Source organism: Erithacus rubecula (genome assembly GCF_903797595.1).
Source record: "Erithacus rubecula genome assembly, contig: scaffold_191_arrow_ctg1, whole genome shotgun sequence".
Classification (NCBI taxonomy): domain Eukaryota; kingdom Metazoa; phylum Chordata; class Aves; order Passeriformes; family Muscicapidae; genus Erithacus; species Erithacus rubecula.
Window position 1 is genome coordinate 46,032 of NW_027636122.1, and position 20,951 is coordinate 66,982.

Consider the following 20,951-nt stretch of genomic DNA (forward strand, 5'->3'; position numbering starts at 1 on the left):
TTGAAATAAGCTGCTTAGCTTATATGACACTATATAATAGGAAAGAAAATATAAAAATTAAACCACATAAAGGGACTGAAAATCCTATAATGTTCCAACTTAGAATTTGGGCTACACAATGTACTTTGTTTGTTTTTTGGGTTTTTTTTGCTTTCTTTTTTTTTTTTTTTTTTAAGAAGCACTTTTCAGTGATTAAAAATTTAAAAAGTATTTCTTGCCCAAAATATAAATGTATATGTTGACATTATGAGGGCTGATTAAAACTGCACCAGTGCCTTCTGCTAAGAAGAAAGCCAGTAAGTTTTTCAAGTGTAGTTGCCTGGATATAACTGGAGTATTCTCCTTCCCAGATGATACCATGACCAGTGAGAGCTAGGCGAGGCTAACGCCTATGAAAGTCTTGTGAGGACTGTGATGAACAAGTTTTCTTTACAGATGGCTTATAGGCAAAATTGTGAATGCACCATTGATGGCCTGATACAACTGTTCACTTTAGTTAATACATAAAATGGAAGCTAGATTTTGAAACAAATATCAGAATTGTTTGTTTTACCATGTTAGAATGTAAAACAAGAGATAAGAATCATTGGTATCAATAGTTGCCTGTTATGTAGCTGGCTGAGGGCTGCATAAAATATCAGGTAAGAGAGTGAGGTCTGTGATAAGCGTGAGGCTCGACACTTGCAAATAAATCATAGGTCAGTTGTGTTTTGTGCAAGATAATATGAATCCTATAGCAATACTCTTCTAAATTAAATTCACACAATGAAATATGCCCATGAGTGATGCAGGAAATTTGTGAGCCTCACATTATTACTGTCTAAAGTTCATATCTCATATAAGAATTAAAGATAGCACTTATATATACATGGCCTTCCTGAGCAGGTCACTTGATAATTCTAATGTCATTTGTTTGTTTTACTTAAGGAATCAGCTGGAGGGGATATTCAGTCTCCTTTAGCACCAGAAAGTGTTAATGGGACAGATGACGAGAGAGTGATGGCGGAAGTGACACTGAACTCAGAACCAAAGGCTGAGCCAACCCAGAACGCATTGCCATTTACCCATAGGTACAGATTCCATTACCACATCCTGATTAAGTGATACTTATCTCCTTCCTTGTTAAAGGGACCTTCTCCCATGTCATGGCTTCCAATTAGCAAAGACAAGGATTAAATTACGTAATTTAAAAAAAGAAAGGTTTGCAATAGGTTTACATTATAATCTTTGTTTTTTGCAAAAAAAACCATGGGGAAATCTCTTTGAGTAACATTTTGGTGGGCATTATTTTGTAGTTTAATCAGATAAATGCAAGCTCTTAAACAATGGTTAGTGCAAGTGTCCCTTTAACAGGAAGCATTATTTCAATGTTTGAGATCTTAGTAAAGTTGATTACTTCTTAGAATATTCAAATTTAATTATTTTTGCACACATTTTCTTTAAATGAATTATAGGATTGAATGCCAGTGTTTCATGGGTGAGTTGTAGGAAGAAAAGGGACTCTTGCAACACTTATGGATTATAAAATTTAAAGCAGTCTTAAATTAAACAGTTCTTTGAGAGTTGAAAACATTTTTCAACTTCTTTTTGAAGCATAAGATAAGTGTAGTTCTGCTTGAGACTGAATTTTAAATCACTGCATTAGGAATACTGTACTCTGTTCTTTAAGAAAACTATATATTTTAATGATACAAATAATGAGTTAGGATGGGTATATCTTGCCTGTGGGAACAGTTCCAAACACCTGGCATCTTAAACCAAGATTAGAACAAGAGAATGTTGACCCTAAAGACTCTGCTAATCTGTGTGTTTGCTGAGCACGCTGTGGGAAATCACTTCAGTGGAAAACCACTGTATGTGTGTGTGACTTCCTGTGGCCAAAGACAGTCACATGAATGGAAAGCTTGAGACATGTTTTGTGTTACAAAATTAGCAGAGATTCTAGGGTACAATTAGAGCATGGTTGTTTATCTGTAATGGACAATAATAAAGGGAGCTCGCATGAGGGTGTTATAGATGAGTAATGCGATGGTTGGCTCTCACAATTAAAGGAGGAATGTTGTGTCTATGTTAAAATAAATTTTGTGGATGTATAATTATATTATTGTAATATATCCTCCCATAGTTCTCTTTCCCTTCCCCATTGTATTGTTGTCACAAGATGGCTTGGGTAGTCAGGGCATTTGGGGAGGGCTGGCTTGTTACTACACCTGACCTCCAATCAAAATGTAAGAAAGTAGTCTCCACCAATGGACAGCAGAGAAGGAATCTACTGACAAGACTTTGGGCGGGCCTAGGGATATAAAAAGCAGAACATCCATTCTGTCGGTGAGCATATGGTGGTTTAGTTCTGTGCTCCCAGTGCCAATTTTTCTCCTTATTCAGTCTTTTGCTATATTTTTTGTTAAAGTTTAATAAACCTCTGAAATTTAAAAAGTGAGCATAGTTTCTCACAAGGAAAAAGGAAGGAAGGGAAAGAGAAAAAAACCCACCACCTATGGAACTAAAAAACTACACCACTATCATTGTGCTTTCATTGCTGACATCTTGATTTTTTACATTTAGATTTTTTTCTTTGCATTTGATTTCATTACCAATACTGACCTATCAGAAATGACTGTACATGGGACATGCAGTAAAACTCCTTATGTACTGAGATTATGGAGAGTAACTTAAATATTTAATAAACTTTGCTCTAAGTTAGAAATACTAGATTTATTTTTTAAAGTATGATCTGAATCAATTTAAATAGAGTTTAAGAGCTCTTGATCAAAGATTGGGGAACAGTAGGATGTCAGATATGTCATGCAAATAATTGAAAATGGACAGAGATATAATTGTTCAAAACTTCTCTTTTTTTTTTTAAAGAATAATACTATTAAGCATATCTGTAAAAAATAATTTGCATTTTCAAATGAGAAAAACCAAATACTTTTAGCTGAGTGATTGTGTTTATTTTTATACTTCATTTGCGACCAGTGCATCTATTGCATGTTTTACAAGAAATAGTGATTTGTAAGAAAACTCTGTGCATGTTGAAGTAGTATCAAAAATGCTACACATTAGTGTCCTATAATGAGTTAATTTAAACTTACTGTTTTTGCCTTAGAATTCTCTATCAATATTTTTGGGAAAAGGAGTTGTAATAAACTCCATATAAGAATGATGGTGTTTGCTGGGTTTTGTTTCTTAAATGAGATCTTCCCTCCCAGTTTGCAGATGTAAATATGTTTTCTGGTATGCCAGTATAGTAACTATGCTTTCCTATGCATTGACAGTGACTGAAGATATTTTTTGAAACTACCCAGGTGTAATTTTTGATGGTGTAGAATAGAGTTTACAAAATTTTTGCGTGCTTTGCATTTTTATATTTACTTCATGTATGCAGTATGGGTGCCTTGTTTTAGTTTATTGTCCTCTTAACTACCACTAGCTAGAATTCATCTTCCGACAATAACTGCCTTTGAAAGGTTACTTCCCATGATGATTCTGAGACAGGGAATTGAGGAGTAAGGAATAGTTCATCAAAATTAGCTAACCAAGGAAATGAGGAATGCCTGACATTTACTGTGCTTGCAAAATTGTGAGGAGAGGCAGACTGGTTCGCAATAAACAGTCAGAACTTGCAAACACGGTGAGGGGTGCAAGGCTACCAGTAATAAGTGATAAATCCAAAACCTTAAACCAGCAAGAACTAATCTCAAGGCCTGGAATGTGCCCAAAAAGTTAAGATACATGATCTGGAGACAAAGTAGAAAAGTTCAAGTCCCATGAATAATATGGAAGCCTTCATCAGAGACCCCCGATGACCCCTGAATTGGGAAGGCGCAAGCGCAAAAGTACTTTTAGTTCATTTTAATATGAAGTGAAGGTAGGGGGGACTAGGCGAGGCTAGGACATAAATATGTATTAGGCATATTGTGTAATCCTAGGCTTTTAGGGAATAAACAGAGCAGCAGTTTGAAGTTTCAGGGTGCATGCTTTGGGAGGAGTTATCCCCCATGCACCTCAGCACTGAATAAATGCATACCTACTTTATAACTCTCATTTCTCATGAGTTATAGAGTCTTTTTTGCATATCAATTCTGACAAGAATCATTCATCATGCCAATGGCAGCTTCAACTTTGTATGGTAATACAAAGAAACCCCACAAAAACAAGTTTGTTCAAACCCTTTGAAATTAATTCAATTTTAGACTAGATAAGGTTTTTATTAGAAATAAAAAAGACTCATATGGGTTATTTTGGGGTTTTTTGAATAATAAAAAGCTCAAGTGAGGACATTTATATATTATTATTCAATCCAGACAGAAAATGTTTCAGGTGCTTTCTGACTTTTTTTTTTTTTTTTTTAACAGAAATAAAGAATCCTTTTGTATGTCTCAGTGTCAAGGAACACTCAATCAGAAAGAAATTTCCATTTAAAGAAATGTATATTCTAAAGCATTCCAGTTATTTCCCAGGCACCATTGTTTTTAAAATTATGTCGAAATTTTGTTTGGCAATCAGTTGCTTTAATTGAATTTAATTGTTAGTTGTAATGTTTCTCTTTGTTCACTGACCTTTTCATGCTGCTATGTGTTGGTGACACTCTTAGGTTACAATGTAAGATGCAACCAAAAGTATGTATTCTACTACCATCTTCATAAGCTGTTAAAAATAGGTGGGGCTGGGTTCTTTATCTCTTCCATGACTGAGCCCTGATAACTCCCCCCAGGGACTATCTTCTGCTAATGGGCCATCAAGTCTCACTAAATGACTCATAAAATTACATCATCCCATTGTGAAATGCTCCACCCAGAGGGAGGAACAAAGCATTCCTACTTGAATATAATCTGAGGTTTGGAACACCACAAACAGCACTTAACATTGGATCCCCAGAGGAGAAGTGCTCCAGAACAACTACTGGAACTCCAGAAAAGCATCAGACTTCACTACAGAGTCACTGCTTTGACAGAATCACATTCATCACTCCAACATAACTGCAGCCACCATTTGATTGGACTGCTTCTATGTCCTGGTTTGAAAGGACAGGCGTCTGCCAGTAAGAGCAGAAGTTTCCCTTTGGAATAGAGACTTTGGTTCCACTCCCCCGCCAAGTATTATAATTGTTTGAATCAAGGACTCTGAGGCAGAGATAAGGGGGTGGGAATAACAGATCTTTTACTAATATATCTAACTGTACAAACAGAAAACAATAACAGTTAATATTGCTAACAGAACGAAATAGATAACTCGGTGTCAGTCCTTTTAGATGCAAGCACGCTGTTTCTGTGCTTAGTCCACAGCCTGGATCTGCTGAAGGGCAGACGGGAACGGAGGCAGGAAGGAGGGGGGGGAGGGGCGGCAGCAACCACGCCGGTCCCGGGCGGGAACGGGCTGGAGCGGCGGCTCCTCACTCACCGTGTGTGTCCAGGTGATCAGCTGTGTCCGCAGAGGCAGGAGGCTGGAACAGGGCAGATGCAGGGCAGGTGATCACAGAGGGTCTGGCTCTCCTGTGCTCCGCCGCGTGGCTGAAGATCCCGGGCGTCCTGCTCCCAGCTCGCCGGAAACCCCAGTACCCTCCCGGAAACCTCAGAGGCCCCTCCGGGAGCCATTCCCACCCACCCCTTTTGTCTGGACTCATCAGAGACCCTGGGTGTAGCCCGGCCAGCTCAATTGACATGATAATGGGAAAAATTCTTTCAATTGACACAGTAACAGAAAAACACTCAACCCCCAACATTATCCACCCCGAATTTTTTCCATGCCAACATGCTACATCATATTGAAACTTTTAAATTATATACATACATGTAGTTACAGGCACAGTATCATATATAGTTCACCCTAGAACAAGGTCCCCTTGGGGTATGCATCGGGTCTCTCCATCCTTTTGCATCACCCACCAAGTGCAACCTGGTCCTTGAGCGAAAACCACCCCATGAACAGGATTGTCTTTGCTGGAAGCAGAGTTCACCCAGACAGTTTTCCCTAACATGCCTCTCAGGTGTACCACTGGAACCTTATCTCCATCCGCTGCTCCCAAGTAAAATGACTGGGCAGGGCCTGCTCGGTTAGTGGAACCTCAGGTATTCACTAATCATGTGGCCTTTGGTAGATTGATCTCCCAGTTCTTGAAAGTCCCCCCACCAAGTGCCTTTAAGGTGGTTTTAAGCAGACCGTTGCACTGTTCGACTTTCCCAGCCGCTGGTGCATGGTAGGGAATATGGTACACCCACTCGATGCCATGTTCTTTAGCCCAGGTGTTTATAAGGCTATTTTTGAAATGAGTCCCATTGTCTGACTCAATTCTTTCAGGGGTACCATGCCTCCAGAGGACTTGTTTTTCCAGGCCCAGGATGGTGTTCCGAGCAGTGGCGTGAGGCACAGCGTAGGTCTCCAACCATCCGGTGGTGGCTTCTACCATGGTCAGCACATAGCGCTTGCATTGGTGGGTCTGAGGCAGTGTGATATAGTCAATCTGCCAGGCCTCTCCATACTTATATTTGGACCATCGCCCCCCATACCAGAGGGGCTTCACCCGCTTAGCCTGTTTGATGGCAGCGCAAGTGTCACAGTCATGAATAACCTGAGAAATGCTGTCCATGGTTAGATCCACCCCTCGGTCTCCTGCCCACTTATAGGTGGCGTCTCTGCCCTGATGGCCTGAGGCATCGTGGGCCCATCGAGCCAGGAACAGTTCTCACTTGTTTTCCCAATCTAAGTCTATCTTTGAGACCTCTATCTGTGCAGCCTGATCTACCTGCTTGTTGTGCCTATGTTCTTCATTAGCCCGACTCTTGGGAACATGGGCATCCACATGACGGACTTTCACGGGGAGCTTCTCTACCCGAGTGGCAATGTCTTTCCACTCATCAGCAGCCCAGATTGGTTTTCCTATATGTTGCTAGTCAGCCTTTTTCCACCTTAGAAGCCAACCCCACAGAGCATTGGCTACCATCCACGAATCAGTGTAAAGGTAGAGCTTTGGCCATTTCTCTCTCTCAGCAATGTTAAAGGCCAGCTGAACAGCTTTGAGTTCAGCAAGTTGACTCGATCCACTTTCTCCTTTGGTAGCTTGTGCAACCTGTCGTGTGGGGCTCTATACGGCAGCTTTCCACTTCCGGTTCATCCCCACAATGCGGCAGGAAGTGTCGGTGAAAAGGGCGTAGCATGTTTCATCTGCTGGCAGCTGGTTGTACGGTGGAGCTTCTTCAGCTCGGGTCACTTGCTTCTGCTCCTCTTCATCAGCGAGACCAAAATCTTCACCTTCTGGCCAGTTCGTAATTATCTCCAAAATCCCAGGGTGATTCGGGTTGCCAATACGGGCGTGCTGCGTGATGAGGGCAATCCACTTGCTCCATGTGGCGTCGGTGGCGTGGTGGGTAGAGGGAACCTTTCCTTTGAGCATCCACCCCAGCACTGGCAGTCGGGGTGCCAGGAGAAGCTGTGCTTCTGTGCCAATAACCTCTGAGGCAGCTTGAACTCCCTCATAGGCAGCCAAGATTTCCTTCTCTGTGGGAGTGTAGTTGGCTTCAGATCCTTTGTAGCTTCTGCTCCAGAATCCCAGGGGTCGGCCTCGGGTATCACCAGGCACCTTCTGCCAAAGGCTCCAGGACAGACCATGGTTCCCAGCTGCAGAGTAGAGCACATTCTTTACTTCTGGTCCTGTCCTGACTGGGCCGAAGGCCACTGCATGAGTGATTTCCTGTTTGATCTGAGTGAAGGATTGCTGTTGTTCAGGGCCCCAATGGAAATCGTTCTTCTTGCGAGTCACCAGGTAGAGAGGGCTCACAATCTGACTGTACTCAGGTACGTGCATTCTCCAAAAGCCGATAGCACCGAGAAAAGCTTGTGTCTTTTTCTTGCTTGTTGGTGGGGACATTGCAGTGATCTTATTGATGACTTCAGTGGGGATCTGGCGCATCCATCCTGCCACTTCACTCCCAGGAACTGGATCTCTCGGGCAGGTCCTTTGACTTTGCTCTTTTTAATGGTGAAACCGGCTCGCAGCAAAATCTGGATGATCTTCTCTCCTTTCTCAAATACCTCCACTGCTGTGTTCCCCCACACAATGATGTCATCGATGTACTGCAAATGTTCTGGAGCCTCACCCTTCTCCAGGGAAGCCTGGATCAGTCCGTAGCAGATGGTGGGGCTGTGCTTCCACCCCTGGGGCAGTCGGTTCCAGGTGTACTGCATGCCCCTCCAGGTGAAAGCAAATTGAGGCCTGCATTCTGCTGCCAAAGGAATGGAGAAGAATGCATTTGCAATGTCAATGGTGGCATACCACCTTGCTGCCTTGGACTCCAGCTCGTACTGGAGTTCCAGCATGTCCGGCATGGCAGCGCTCAGCGGTGGAGTCACTCCATTCAATGCACAATAGTCCACAGTCAGTCTCCATTCTCCATCAGATTTTTGCACAGGCCAGATAGGCCTGTTGTACGATGAGTGGCTCTTGCTGACCACCCCTTGGCTCTCGAGATCACGGATCATTTTGTGGATGGGGATCACAGCATCTCAATTTGTCCAGTACTGCCGGCGGTTCACTGTCATGGTGGCAATTGGCACCTGTTGCTCAGTCACTTTCAGGGGTTCTACTGCAGAGGGGTTTTCTGACAGTCCAGGCAAGGTGTTCAACTGCTTAATGCTCTCTGTCTCTACAGTAGCTATTCCAAAAGCCCACCTGAACCCCTTTGGGTCTTTGTAGTAGCCGTTCCTGAGGAAGTCTATGCCTAGAATGCACGGTGCCCCTGGGCCAGTTACAATTGGATGTTTCTGCCACCCTTTCCCTGTCAGGCTAATCTCAGCTTCCAGCAAAGTGAATTCCTGTGATCCCCCCGTCACCCCAACAATGGAAACAGGTACCTTCCCCACATGTTCTGATGGTATCAGGGTGCATTGTGAACCAGTATCAACTAACACTTTATGTTTCTGTGGCTTTGACGTGCCAGCACATCGCACCCACACTATCCAATAGATCCTGTCATCCCATGCCTCTCCCTGGCTAGAGGCAGGGCCCGTCTTGCCCTGGTTATTATTTCTTTCCTGGGCATACATAGTAGAGGTTCCTTCCTGGCGATCTGACAGAACATCCTCCTTGCTGTAATACCCTGCACCTTGCTTGTGGGACGTTGAGGCTACCTTCATTTTAGTGCGGTTCCCTCGGTTAGCATTTCCCTCCCTGAGCTGACGCACCCGTGCTGCCAGGACAGAAGTGGGTTTCCCATCCCATTTTCCCATGTCTTCCCCATGGTCTCGCAGGAAAAACCACAGGTCAGCTCATGAGGTGTAGCCTCTGTCCCTAGCTGGGGGGCGTGAAGCTCTGACTTGGGGGCCTGTGAGTCGTACTGGTGCTACGCTGATCTTCCTCACCTCCTCAATTCTCTCTATCATCTCCTCCTTCATATCCCTCATCCTATCTTCGACTTGTTGGAGATCCCTGGCCACGGCAGAGACATTAGCCTGCATTGGGCCATTCATCATGCTCTCAAAATTTCTGAGTTTGTTGGCAACAGAACACACTGTCTCTGGGTGGTTATCAGCATTAATCATTGCTATGTAGGTAGCATATTGAGATGGACCCAAGGTTGCCAGATTCCATAACATCTGCCCTGTGCACTTGACCTTGTCAGGGTCATTGTCATGCTGTCCATCCCTCCCAAAGAGTACCTCTAATACTGCTGTCTCTCTCAACTGCTGGATCCCTTCCTCAAGGGTCTTCCAGCGCATCCTACGGTGGTGCTCCTGCATTCTCTCTCTGTGTACAAACTTCTCTCTCACACTGATTTTAAGCCGGTCCCAGAGGGAAAGGAGGCCTTGCTCCCTTACGAATATCTGGTCCACACCTGAATCCTGAGCCAAGAAACCCAAATTCCTGGCCTCAGTTCGATCCAGTTGTACACCTGTTCCCGTAAGGTTCCAGACCCGGAGTAACCAAGTTTTAAATTCTCACGGCCCTGCCGAGCAATGTCTTTACGCAGGTTACGGAGACTATCGTATGCGAGGGACTCGGTGACAATCTCAACCTCTGGCTCCCTTGCTGGTTGTGAGGACCCTCCTTGCTGATCCCCATTATCTAGGTGCCTCGTTTTAATCTTAGATTTCCTAGTTTTCACAGGAGCAACTGCTGCTGGCTCTGGCTGCTCCTGTGCTCCAGCTGGAAACTGGACAGATACAACATCTACGGGTTCCACTGCAGCACCATCTGACTCTCCCTCTTTAGGGCAGGGGGTGGGTTTCTCACCAGCTGGAGAAAAATACTCCTTCATCATCTGGCTATGCTCCTTCAACATCTGACTCTGCTCTTTCAGCATTTGGCCTATATCCTTCACTAGAGCTTCCACCCACTCTGGGTGGCTCATTTCTGCGGTGGGCTGAGGGGCAGCATCAGGCTCTGGGGCAGCATCCCTAGTCCCTTGGGTAGAGGCAGGTTCTGGGGCAACATCCCTAGTCCCAGGGGCAGGTTCTGGGGAAACATCCCCAGCCTCTGCGGCAGAGGCAGGTTCTGGGGCAGCATCCCTAGTCCCTGGGGCAGGTATCAGAGTTGTCGTCCAAGCCCATATTCCCTTGTTTCTGAATGCTAAGTAAAACAGGCCTATCAGCAACACCAGCCACTGTATAATAGTACTGGCAATTAAAACAGATCTGAAATCCTTGAGAACCAGTGGGGTAGCCTCAAAAAACTGGGTGATGGGTTGGGAGAAAATTTCCCTTGCACTCGTTACCTCACAGTAAGTACCATTACTGAAATAGCCCCAGAAACACGCAGTTAGAGTATGATAGCTCCGGATCCATGCAACCGCTTCCCAGAAAAAATTAAAAACCCATGAATTCCTGACATAATCAATCCACCAAACTAATCGGATAATAGCTACAGTAACTTTGGTGAGGGGGCCCAAATTCAAATAAGGGCTTAGAAATAAGAGGGAGATGGCTGTGACCACATGGATCACAAACCAGATTAAACCAGACAGCATATTGCCAGTTAAGAGAGCTGTTATTCCTGTCTTAACTCTCAACTCAGTGCCCTCTGTCCCATGTCTGGGCACCAAAATCTGTCCTGGTTTGAAAAGACAGGTGTCTGCCAGTAAGGGCAGAAGTTTCCCTTTGAATCAGAGACTTTGGTTCCACTCCCCCCAAGTATTATAATTGTTTGAATCAAGGACTCTGAGGCAGAGATAAGGGGGGTAGGAATAACAGCTCTTTTACTAATATATCTAACTGTACAAACAGAAAACAATAACAGTTAATATTGCTAACAGAACGAAATAGATAACTCGGTGTCAGTCCCTTTAGATGCAAGCACGTTGTTTCTGTGCTTAGTCCACAGCCTGGATCTGCTAAAGGGCAGATGGGAACGGAGGCAGGAGGGAGGCGGGGGAGGGGCGGCAGCAGCCACGCTGGTCCCGGGCGGGAACGGGCTGGAGCGGCGGCGCCTCACTCACCGTGTGTGTCCGGGTGATCAGCTGTGTCCGCAGAGGCAGGAGGCTGGAACGGGGCAGATGCAGGGCAGGTGATCACAGAGGGTCTGGCTCTCCTGTGCTCCGCCACGTGGCTTAAGATTCGGGCGTCCTGCTCCCAGCTCGCCGGAAACACGAGTGCCCTCCTGGAAACCTCAGAGGCCCCTCCGGGAGCCGTTCCCACCCACCCCTTTTGTCTGGACTCATCAGAGACCCTGGGTGCAGCCCAGCCAGCTCAATTGACATGATAATGGGAAAAATTCTTTCAATTGACACAGTAACAGAAAAACACTCAACCCCCAACATTCTATCACCCTGACCAACAGGTTGTCAGGTTGTAGCCTGACTCAGTCAGTTTAAGCCAGTGTTTCTGTGTTATTGCCTTTATCATAATTATCCTATTAAATTGCAATTCTGACTTGGGATCTCCCACTGGTTTGCATTCAAACTAGTGCACACTTCGCATCCAAGTTGCCACACTGAAGTCTTCCTTGTGTGCCTTGGGAACTCCTGCCAATTGCTGAGCCTCTTCTGTGCCCTGTGTTTCAGCAAAAATAAAGTTTAACCAGTACTTCTGTGTGCGAAGGATAATGCTGGAAGGGCATGTGAGCATTTTTTTGTGGATGGTAATTCTTTTTACATATATTTGCTTTTTTTTGGAGTTCTTTATCAATTGCTAGGTGCTTTTCAAAAGATAAGATCATGGAATCATAAATCACTAAGGCTGGAAAAGACCTCTAAGATCATCAGATCCAATTCTTAAACTAACACCACTGTGTTCAGCACAAAATCATGTCACCAAGTACCACATCCACATGCATTTTAAACACTTCCAGGGACGGTGAGTCTCCCACTTCCCTGAGCAGCCTGTTCCAATACCTGATCATCGTTTCAATGATGATATTTTTCTTAATATCTAATCTAAAGCTCCCCTGATGCAACTTGAGACCTGTCACTTGTTACTTGGGAAAACAGACCGACCCCCAACTTGCTATAAACTGCTTTCACGTAGTTGTAGAGAGTAATAAGAATCACAAAACAAAATCACAGAATCATTTACGTTGGAAGAGACTTTTGATCCATCACCACCATGTCAACTAGACCATAGCACTAAATGCTACATCCAGTAATTTCTTGAATACTTCCAGGGATGGTGACTCTACCACCTCCCTGGGCAGCCCATTTCCAATGTTTAACAACCTTTCCATGAAGTAATTCTTCCTCATGTCCAACCTGAGCCTACTCTAGTGCATCTTGAGGTCTTGTCCTCTTGTTCTGCCACTGGGTGCCTGGGAGATAAGGCTAACCCCCACTTGGCTACAATCTCCTTTCAGGTAGTTATAGAGAGCGATGAGGTCTCTCCTGAGCGTCCTCTTCTTCAGGCTAAACACCCCCAGCTCCTTCAGCCACTCTTCATATGTCTTGTGCTGCAAACACTTCCCTAGATTGCTGTCCTTCTTTGGACAAGTTCCAGCACCTCAATATCTTTCTTGTAGTGAGGAGCCTAAAACTGAACACAGGATTCAACATGCAGCCTCACCAGATACAAGGGAACAATCACATCCCTGGTCCTGCTGGTCACACTGTTTCTGATACAAGCCAGGATGCCATTGGTTTTTTGGCCACCTAAGCACACTCTGGCTCATGTTCAGCTGGCTGTTGACCAGCACCCTCATCTTCTGTTCCACCTGGCAGCTTTCTAGCCATTCTTCCCCATTACTGTAGCATTGTATGGGGTTGTTTGTCGCTGCCTGGGGTGTCCCGTTAGGTATGGAATCACCTCCAGAAGGACAATCAGATGGTCTAAAATCCAGGTTTTTCCCAAAGCCGCCGATGAGATACTGCAGGAGACAATTTTTCTGAGGCTTCAATGATTATTATTTCTTATCTCAGGAATTCTTTGCCCAGTTAACAGCGATCTGTCCAGCTGGGCATCCAGAACGGAATGGACCCTGGCAGGGCAGGACTTATCTTTTATACTCTAAATTACGCACTAGATATTTATAATAACTTTCCAATACAATACAACCTTGTTAAACGGTCCAGCTTTGTCTCCATCCAATCTGAAAGTGCCAGCATGTCACCCAGCATGGATGACATGGAGGAGAAGGAGGAAGAGGTATACCACACCCCAAATTCTCCATGTTGGCCATGCGTCCCTTATCACAAGCATCCCCAAAAGTCTATTTATTTACATTCTAACAGTCTAATTTACACTTTACTAATTTTTGTGGCTTGCTTCTCTTCCTTCTGTGTTGGTAATTTTCCCCAAGCATTTGAATTCAGCGCCTGAGACACCTGGGTCTCATTCAGGGGTCTTTGAGACCCTAGACATGGGGGTTTTGAGACCCCCAAGGAAGCCAGGGGAATGCCCTGGACTCCCATAGTTTTGTGATCCAAGTGCAGGACCTGGCACTTCACCTTATTGAACCTCAAACAGTTGGCCTCCGCTCATTGATCCATCCTGTCCAGATCCCTCCTCAGAGCCTTCCTAACCTCCAGCAGATACACACTCTGTCATGGTTTGACTAGAGGGTTTGCCAATTTTAAATATTTAATTTCCTTTAGCGACAGGATTTAGGAGTAAAGACAACACAGGCTTAAAACTTTAAAGGGTACAAGAAGAAATTTATTAAAAACACAAAAAAAAATTCAGAATATGATTCCTCGATTATTCCCTCCCTTCATTCCACATTTCTTAACAACCACATACAGAGAACACTTCAGTCAGTTATCCACCCAAATAATCATTTCAGTTCACTTAAGAGAGAAAAGTTCCTTTTTCTGCTTTAGATTTAGGGGGTGTCTTCACCTTCACAGTCTGCATCCACCGGGGACTTTCAGAACAATGAATTTTCCTCTCATTCCCCACAGTCCTTCCAGAGCTGTGTTATGGTTACTATGCACACATAGGGTACTACTTTTAAAGGCAGGATGCTGAAAAACAAAATCCTCTTCATCTCCTTCTCTAGCAAATGTCTCTGTTCATATTCCAGTCCCCGAACAGAGAGCTCAATTTCCTGATGTGGGGGTCTCTTTGTCGCAGTGGACGGGTTTTTCTGGGACAAACTCAGTCACTCCGCATAGGCTGTTCTGTTACAGCTGCAGTTTATTGTGAGGGCGTGGGTATAGAGAATCTTGGTAAAGGCCGCCGCCAGCAGCTCAGAGCAAGATGGGGGGACAAAGAGAGAGAGTGGGGGCAAGAGAACAGGGAGAGGGGAGTAAGGGAGTAGGAGGGAGAGAGGTGAGACAGACGAGAGGGGGGTGAGGGGAGAAAGGAGGGTGAGGGGTAATAAGAAAGAAAGGAGAGGGGAAAGAAAGGGAGAGAGAGGGAGGGAGAGAGAGGAAGGAGAAAAGAAGAGAGGAAAGAAAATAAGTGAGGAGAGGAGAGGAGAGGAGAGGAGAGGAGAGGAGAGGAGAGGAGAGGAGAGGAGAGGAGAGGAGAGGAGAGGAGAGGAGAGGAGAGGAGAGGAGAGGAGAGGAGAGGAGAAGAAGAGAGTGATTTCCTGTTTACAATACAATAAATCTTCTATTATGAATATTCTAATTTCTGCTAACCAATCTAATACAAGATACAAATTCTATAACATTTACATACAGCCTATAGGAATTTTTGTATTATCATAGTGTGTTATATTTAAACTCTAACAAGATTTTTTCTTGACCTTTGGACCCGCTTCTAGCAGGGATCATTGTTTCATCAAGAGGGGATTGCTTCCAGCTAGCTATCCTATTGTCTTTTAGTTATTTAGTAACTGAGGCTTGGTGTCTCTAAAGTGGCTTTCATTTCAACCTAGCTCTCAGAATTTATGTATTCATATTTATAAGGTTTCACCATTTCATCCTCTCCAACATCTCGAGGCAAAAAAAAGTCTTCATCTCACCCATCCTCCCCAAGCATATTTCACGGTTTAAAGGAATTTTAGTGAAGTCACAATCCCCTCATAGCCCCACAAAAAATGGTTTTCAGCTACTTATCAGTTGCATCTTTTCCATCTCTTCCCATCAGGAACTTTATCTTCATTCCACTGACTTCTGTGGACTCCATGCTTTATTCCTTCTCATTAAGGGGGGTTCAGGAGATCAAGAATCTTATCCAGGCATTAAGAAGTTAAAATTGTATCCAGATTGTTAAGAAGAAAGCATGCGGCCGTTGCCAGGGCCATGCGGCCCTGCCGAGCCAAGCTGGGGCCGGACTAAGGGCTCCCTGCAGAGCCGGTGCAGGGCTGGGATGCAGGGCCGGGCCACAGACCGAGCCTGGAGCTGGGCCGGGGCCCCAGCTGGAGATCCCCCGCACCTCCCGAGGCCGGAAACCAAAAGACCCCCCCCCCCCCCCGCTCCTGATCCACTGTGATTTGTGAAAGCGAAATAACTTTTCATTGGTTTCCCGAGCTGTCCATCACCAAATCAGCTCTCTGATTAATTCCAGCAGCTTACAGGGGAAGCTCCCAGAGACAGGAGAGTCCCGCCCACTCCCCAGCCTCATGGTGCTTTCCCTGAGGGGAAATCCACCCCTCCCCCTGAGCACGTGAAACCATCACACACTTCCACCCAACTTGGTATCATCTGCAAACTTGCTGAGAGTTGTAATAAAGCCCCTCATCCAGATCATTGGTAAAAATACTAAACAGGACTGGCTCTAATACTGAACCCTGGGGACCAGCACTTGTGACTGGCCACCAACTGGATTTAATTTCATTCACCACCTTTCTCTGGGCCCAGCCATCCAGACAGTTTTTTGCCTAGTAAACAGTGTACCCATACATGAGCAGCCATTTTCTCCAGAGGAATGGTGTGGGAGACAGTGTCAAAGGCTTTAATTAAGTCTAGGTAAACATCCACAGCCTTTCTCTCATCCACTCAGTGGGCCACTGTCATAGATGGCAATCAGGTTGGTCAAGTAGGACCAGAGTTTCCTAAGCTCATGCTAGCTGGGCTTGATCCCCTTTTCTTGCACATGTCATATGATGGAACTCAAGATAATCTGCTCCCTGACCTTCCCTGGAAGCTCGGTTAGGCTGACAGACCTGTAGTTCCTCAGATCCTCCTTCCAACCCTTCTTATAGATGGGCATTCTATTTGCTCACTTCCAGTCAACTGGGCTCTCTCCAGTTTACCAGGGCTGCTGGGAAATGATTGGAAGATGCTTAGTGAGCTCTTCTGCCAGCTCCCTCAGTATCCTTGGATTGATCCCATCTGGTTCCCTGGACTTATGGGTGTCTAAATAAGTGGCATAGCAGGTCTCTGACCATTTTACTCCTGGAATATAGCAGTTTCATTCTCCTTCCCATCTATGTCTACCAGCTCATGATGCTGGGTACCCTGTGGACAACTGGTCTTTCTATTAAAGACTGAGGCAAAGATGGTTTTAAGTTCCTCAGTTTTTTTCTTAGCCTTTGCCATTATGTTTCCCTGTGCATCCAAGATTAAGACTGTCCGAGTCCTTCTTTTGCTGCTGATGTATGTGTAAAAACATTTTTATTGTCCTTTGTATTGGCTCTGACTGAGATAGAGTTCATTTTTCCTTAGCATCCCTCACAGTGCTTTGCTTTGCTTTGCATTCGTAGCTGGAAGGGTGTTGAGAACACACCAGCATTTTGGCTACTGCTGAGCAGTGCTGTCTCTCTCTAACATCCTCCCCCCTCCCTCATTAAGGGGCTGGGAGTGGGCAAGATCCTGAGAGGGGACAAAACCAGGCCAGCTGACCCAAATTAACCAAGGGGTTATTTCATGCCATATGATGCCAGCTCAGATATAAAAGCTAAGGGAGAGAGGAGGAATGGGGAGGGAGGAGGGAGGGGGAGGGGGAGGGAGAGGGAGAGGGAGAGGGAGAGGGAGAGGGAGAGGGAGAGGGAGAGGGAGAGGGAGGGGGAGGGGGAGGGGGAGGGGGAGAGGGAGAGGGAGGGGGAGGGGGAGGGAGGGAGGGAGGCAGGGAGGCAGGCAGGCAGGCAGGCAGGCATTTGTTATTCTACAATGTTTACCTTCCAGATGTCACAGTCCGCCCAATTCAAGAGTGAGTAGCGACTGGTTCTTTTATGGATCTTAGAGCGCAAAAGACACAGCAGGGGACAAAACCAGTTTACTTCTACAAAAATGCACTTTATTTAGTGACAACCAAAATGCGATAGTGGGACAGAGAGAGAGAGAGAGAGAAATGAGGGTCAGGATTATAGCTACCAAGACGGGCAGACGAATCCTCGTGGAGTCAGCTGGTAGATGTCTGTTGCCGTCTGGGGAGATCTCAGGGGTCTCCTCTGAGAAAGTCACTTTTATAGTCCTTTCCCAAGGCGAGTGGCTTCTGGCCAAAAGGTGGGAAGATTTATGGACTATTGTATGTGGAGCTCGTTACGCTGGGGAACAGGTGAAAACAGGATGCTTCAAGGCACATCAGACCATTTTTGTCGTCATGAACACACACAGGGCAGCCCATACTGACCAGTCCATTGTTCTTCCATCTGTGGGAGCTTGTTGAGTAAACGCCCCGTGACTAGTTGTCATGAGAAACCAGTCCTGGTAGGCATCACCTGCGGAACAGTCAGTTGGCGTTCCTCCCATCCCTGGCCAGCGCAGGCCTCAGGCGAGGGTCATTGGGCAGAAACAGACGAGAGGCTCAGACGGACTCTCACACCAGAGCAACAGCTACATATGCTGAAGCCCTGCTTCCCAGAAAGTGTCTGAACATTGCTCGCTGATGGGAAGTAGAGATTAACTTTACCCTTTGCTTATGTATGCACAAACTTTCACTTGTCTTATATTTTTTACGTGGAGAGGAAAAAAGGAAAAAGGTTATCACACACAAGGATGCACATAGTTATACTGCAAAGATACATCCAAAAATGTCTGTATGTTGAGCAAGTCTATACAGCACAAGCCAACTTGTGATAATGAAGAAAAATAGGCATGTCATCTCCTTCCAGTAATACCTATGCTGTCACTCCAGCTCCTTCAGCTAGAATTACTCCAGGCCTGGTAACTTGAGATGAGGTGATTGCCTACACAGATTGAAGAGGTTTTGTTTGTGCCCTTTCAGGCTGAGCTTCAACTTGCTGGGGGGTTCGTGGCACCAATAACAGAGTTCCAACTCTGTCCCCTTTAGACAAGGCCTCAGAATTTGCTGAAGATACTAGAAATACAAGAACTTGAGAATCTGGTATTAACAGAGCATGTAGCATATTTGGTTGTTTTAGCAAAGACCAATTCTGACACTGTATCCACAGCAGTGAATACATATCACCACTCCCCTGATGGGGAGAGAGGGCTAATGTAAGCAACTTGCCAAGTGGTCAAAGCCCACTGACCCCACTGTGCTTTCCCCCAGGGCCTATGTAATGCCCTTAAATGCAGCTATGTACAATTAGGCACACTCAATTAAAGCATTCTTGCAGGCATTAAACAACTTTCATCCCAGTCAATTTCTGCAGAGAGCACATCATTACTGCCACGTGTAATGAAAGTTCTCCAGTACCCTGAAAGCCTCAGAAAAGTTTGCAGTTGTGTCACTGTTATGAATGGAGATGAGAGCTTAGACAAGTCCTGCCTTTGACTCAGATTTCTGGCAGTAGCTCTGTTTGAGGTGGCCTGCACCCCATATGGTTCTCGCTCCTGAATTCTTAAGAATGGTCTATTAAAAAATTAATTATTTATTGAATAGACACATTATTAACAGACATAAGACTTTAAACAGACTACTTACTACACAGGATAAAACTAAAAGAACTACTAGTAGATAAAAATACAGTGCACGATAAAAGGCACCTATATTACAGCTAGTGAAGAAATAGTATATATTAGGAATCAATGTAACTTACCACCAAATTGATGATGGAGTACACATAAAGTCCTTTCACTCAATTCCTGGGTAAATATCCACGGAATTTGCATCCAAACTTCCGGGAAAAGCCCTACATTTTTCCAGGGTGTGTGTAGGAGACTTCTGCCTTTGTGAAAGTTTTGTGGAACATTTATAGTTTGCAAAGTGTCTTTCAGTCAGAAATTCCAGCTTATCTCCCCACATCTTGTTCTCAAAGCAAGCTGTTCCTTGTCAGCAGGGATGTTTATTGTATCTCATTTTTCTGGTGTTAGAGATAACTCCCTTACCAGATGCCTGGGTTATTTCATCCATTCATGTGAGGGGGAGAATGCCTAGAACCATCATGCCAGCTGATGGACAGAACAGATAAGCTCTTTTGTGGTTTGGAGGAAGTCCTGCTAGTCACTGTGTTCAGTAGAGGGAATTACTGCACTGTTTGCTGTACTTTGTTTGGTATTTCTCTAAACTGCCCATGCACAGCTACCCACAAAAAATGTCAGTAGTACCAGGGCCCTGTAGTTTCTTTGGACTAATTGCCCAGACTTGCTCCCCTAAGTTGACTTTCAGCAATTCAGCAGCTGCCTCAATTTCTTGTTGTGACTCTGCCATAATCAATAGATCATGAATATAATGGTGAACAGTGATAGCACCTGATCACAGCACTACATAAGTAGCCACCATTTGGTGCCAAATGGAGCAACTCTGGTTACATCCCCAAGACAATACCTGAAAGGTCTACTGCTTTTGTTGCCAGGTAAAGGCAAACTGTTCATGACTCTCTGAAACAACGGCTATTAAAAAAAAAAAAAAAAAATCAAGATCTATTGCCACCCTACAGGGATGTAAAGTTTTGCTGATTTTTCCCATGAGGGTAACCATGTCTGGTACTGAAACTGTGAGGGGGGTAAAGGAGGGAGACTTTATTCAATTGTCTCTAGTCAATAGTCACTCTACAAGCACCATCTTATTTTCAGACAGGTCAAATAGGGTTGTTAAAAGCTGTAGAGGTATTTCTAATGATTGCCACTCCTTGGAGTACCTGAATCATTTGAGTAATTTCCTTTTCTCCCCCCAGAATATGATAGTGCTTTATATTTACCAACTTGGCAGGTGCTGGCAGCACAGCAGGATCCCACTTTGGGAACCCATACAGAACAGTTACAGATCAAATGGCAAATCCCACTCTTGGAGTCCCAAAATGGCCATCCAGTGTTTCAACTTTTCACCCTGCCAGCACATCAATGCCCAAGATATATTCTTCAACTGGGGCAATTAACATCTGCGTGACAATTGGAGTAGCGTCTCCTATTGTTAAAGTAACCTTAGCTTGGAGGATGGGGGTGGAACCACTCTCACAAGCTGCAGGTCTGCAAAGTAGCTTCATTAGGAGCAATATCACCATGTAATATGGTCACTTCTGTGCCTGTATCCATCTGAGTTGAAGTACCTCCAAATTGTTACTTTATAGTCAGAGGAACATGGGGCATCGTCTCCCCCTGATGAGAGGCTACAGTGGCAGCAATTTTGTGGGACCCACCTGCTGTTTTGGCTTTGATGGCTTATCCTCTCTTCATGCCCCCACAGCTGGCTCTGAGGCCATAGCTCCAATGTCCCTCAGGACATCTGTTAAGGCACCTATATTATCAGTAGCATATGTGACTGCTGATATAACCATGGGTTTCAATTTATTAGGTGCC

The 20,951-nt window shown here is 44.9% G+C and overlaps 1 pseudogene across 1 annotated transcript in view; it reads left to right on the forward strand.

Annotated features, from left to right (window-relative positions):
* LOC306815697 (homer protein homolog 1-like) overlaps nt 1-20,951 on the forward strand; it is a 165,175-nt pseudogene that overhangs the window by 32,406 nt on the left and 111,818 nt on the right. The window contains exon 3 of the transcript in view: nt 928-1,070. The product of the transcript in view is annotated as a homer protein homolog 1-like (transcript). The remainder of the gene's footprint in view (nt 1-927; nt 1,071-20,951) is intronic.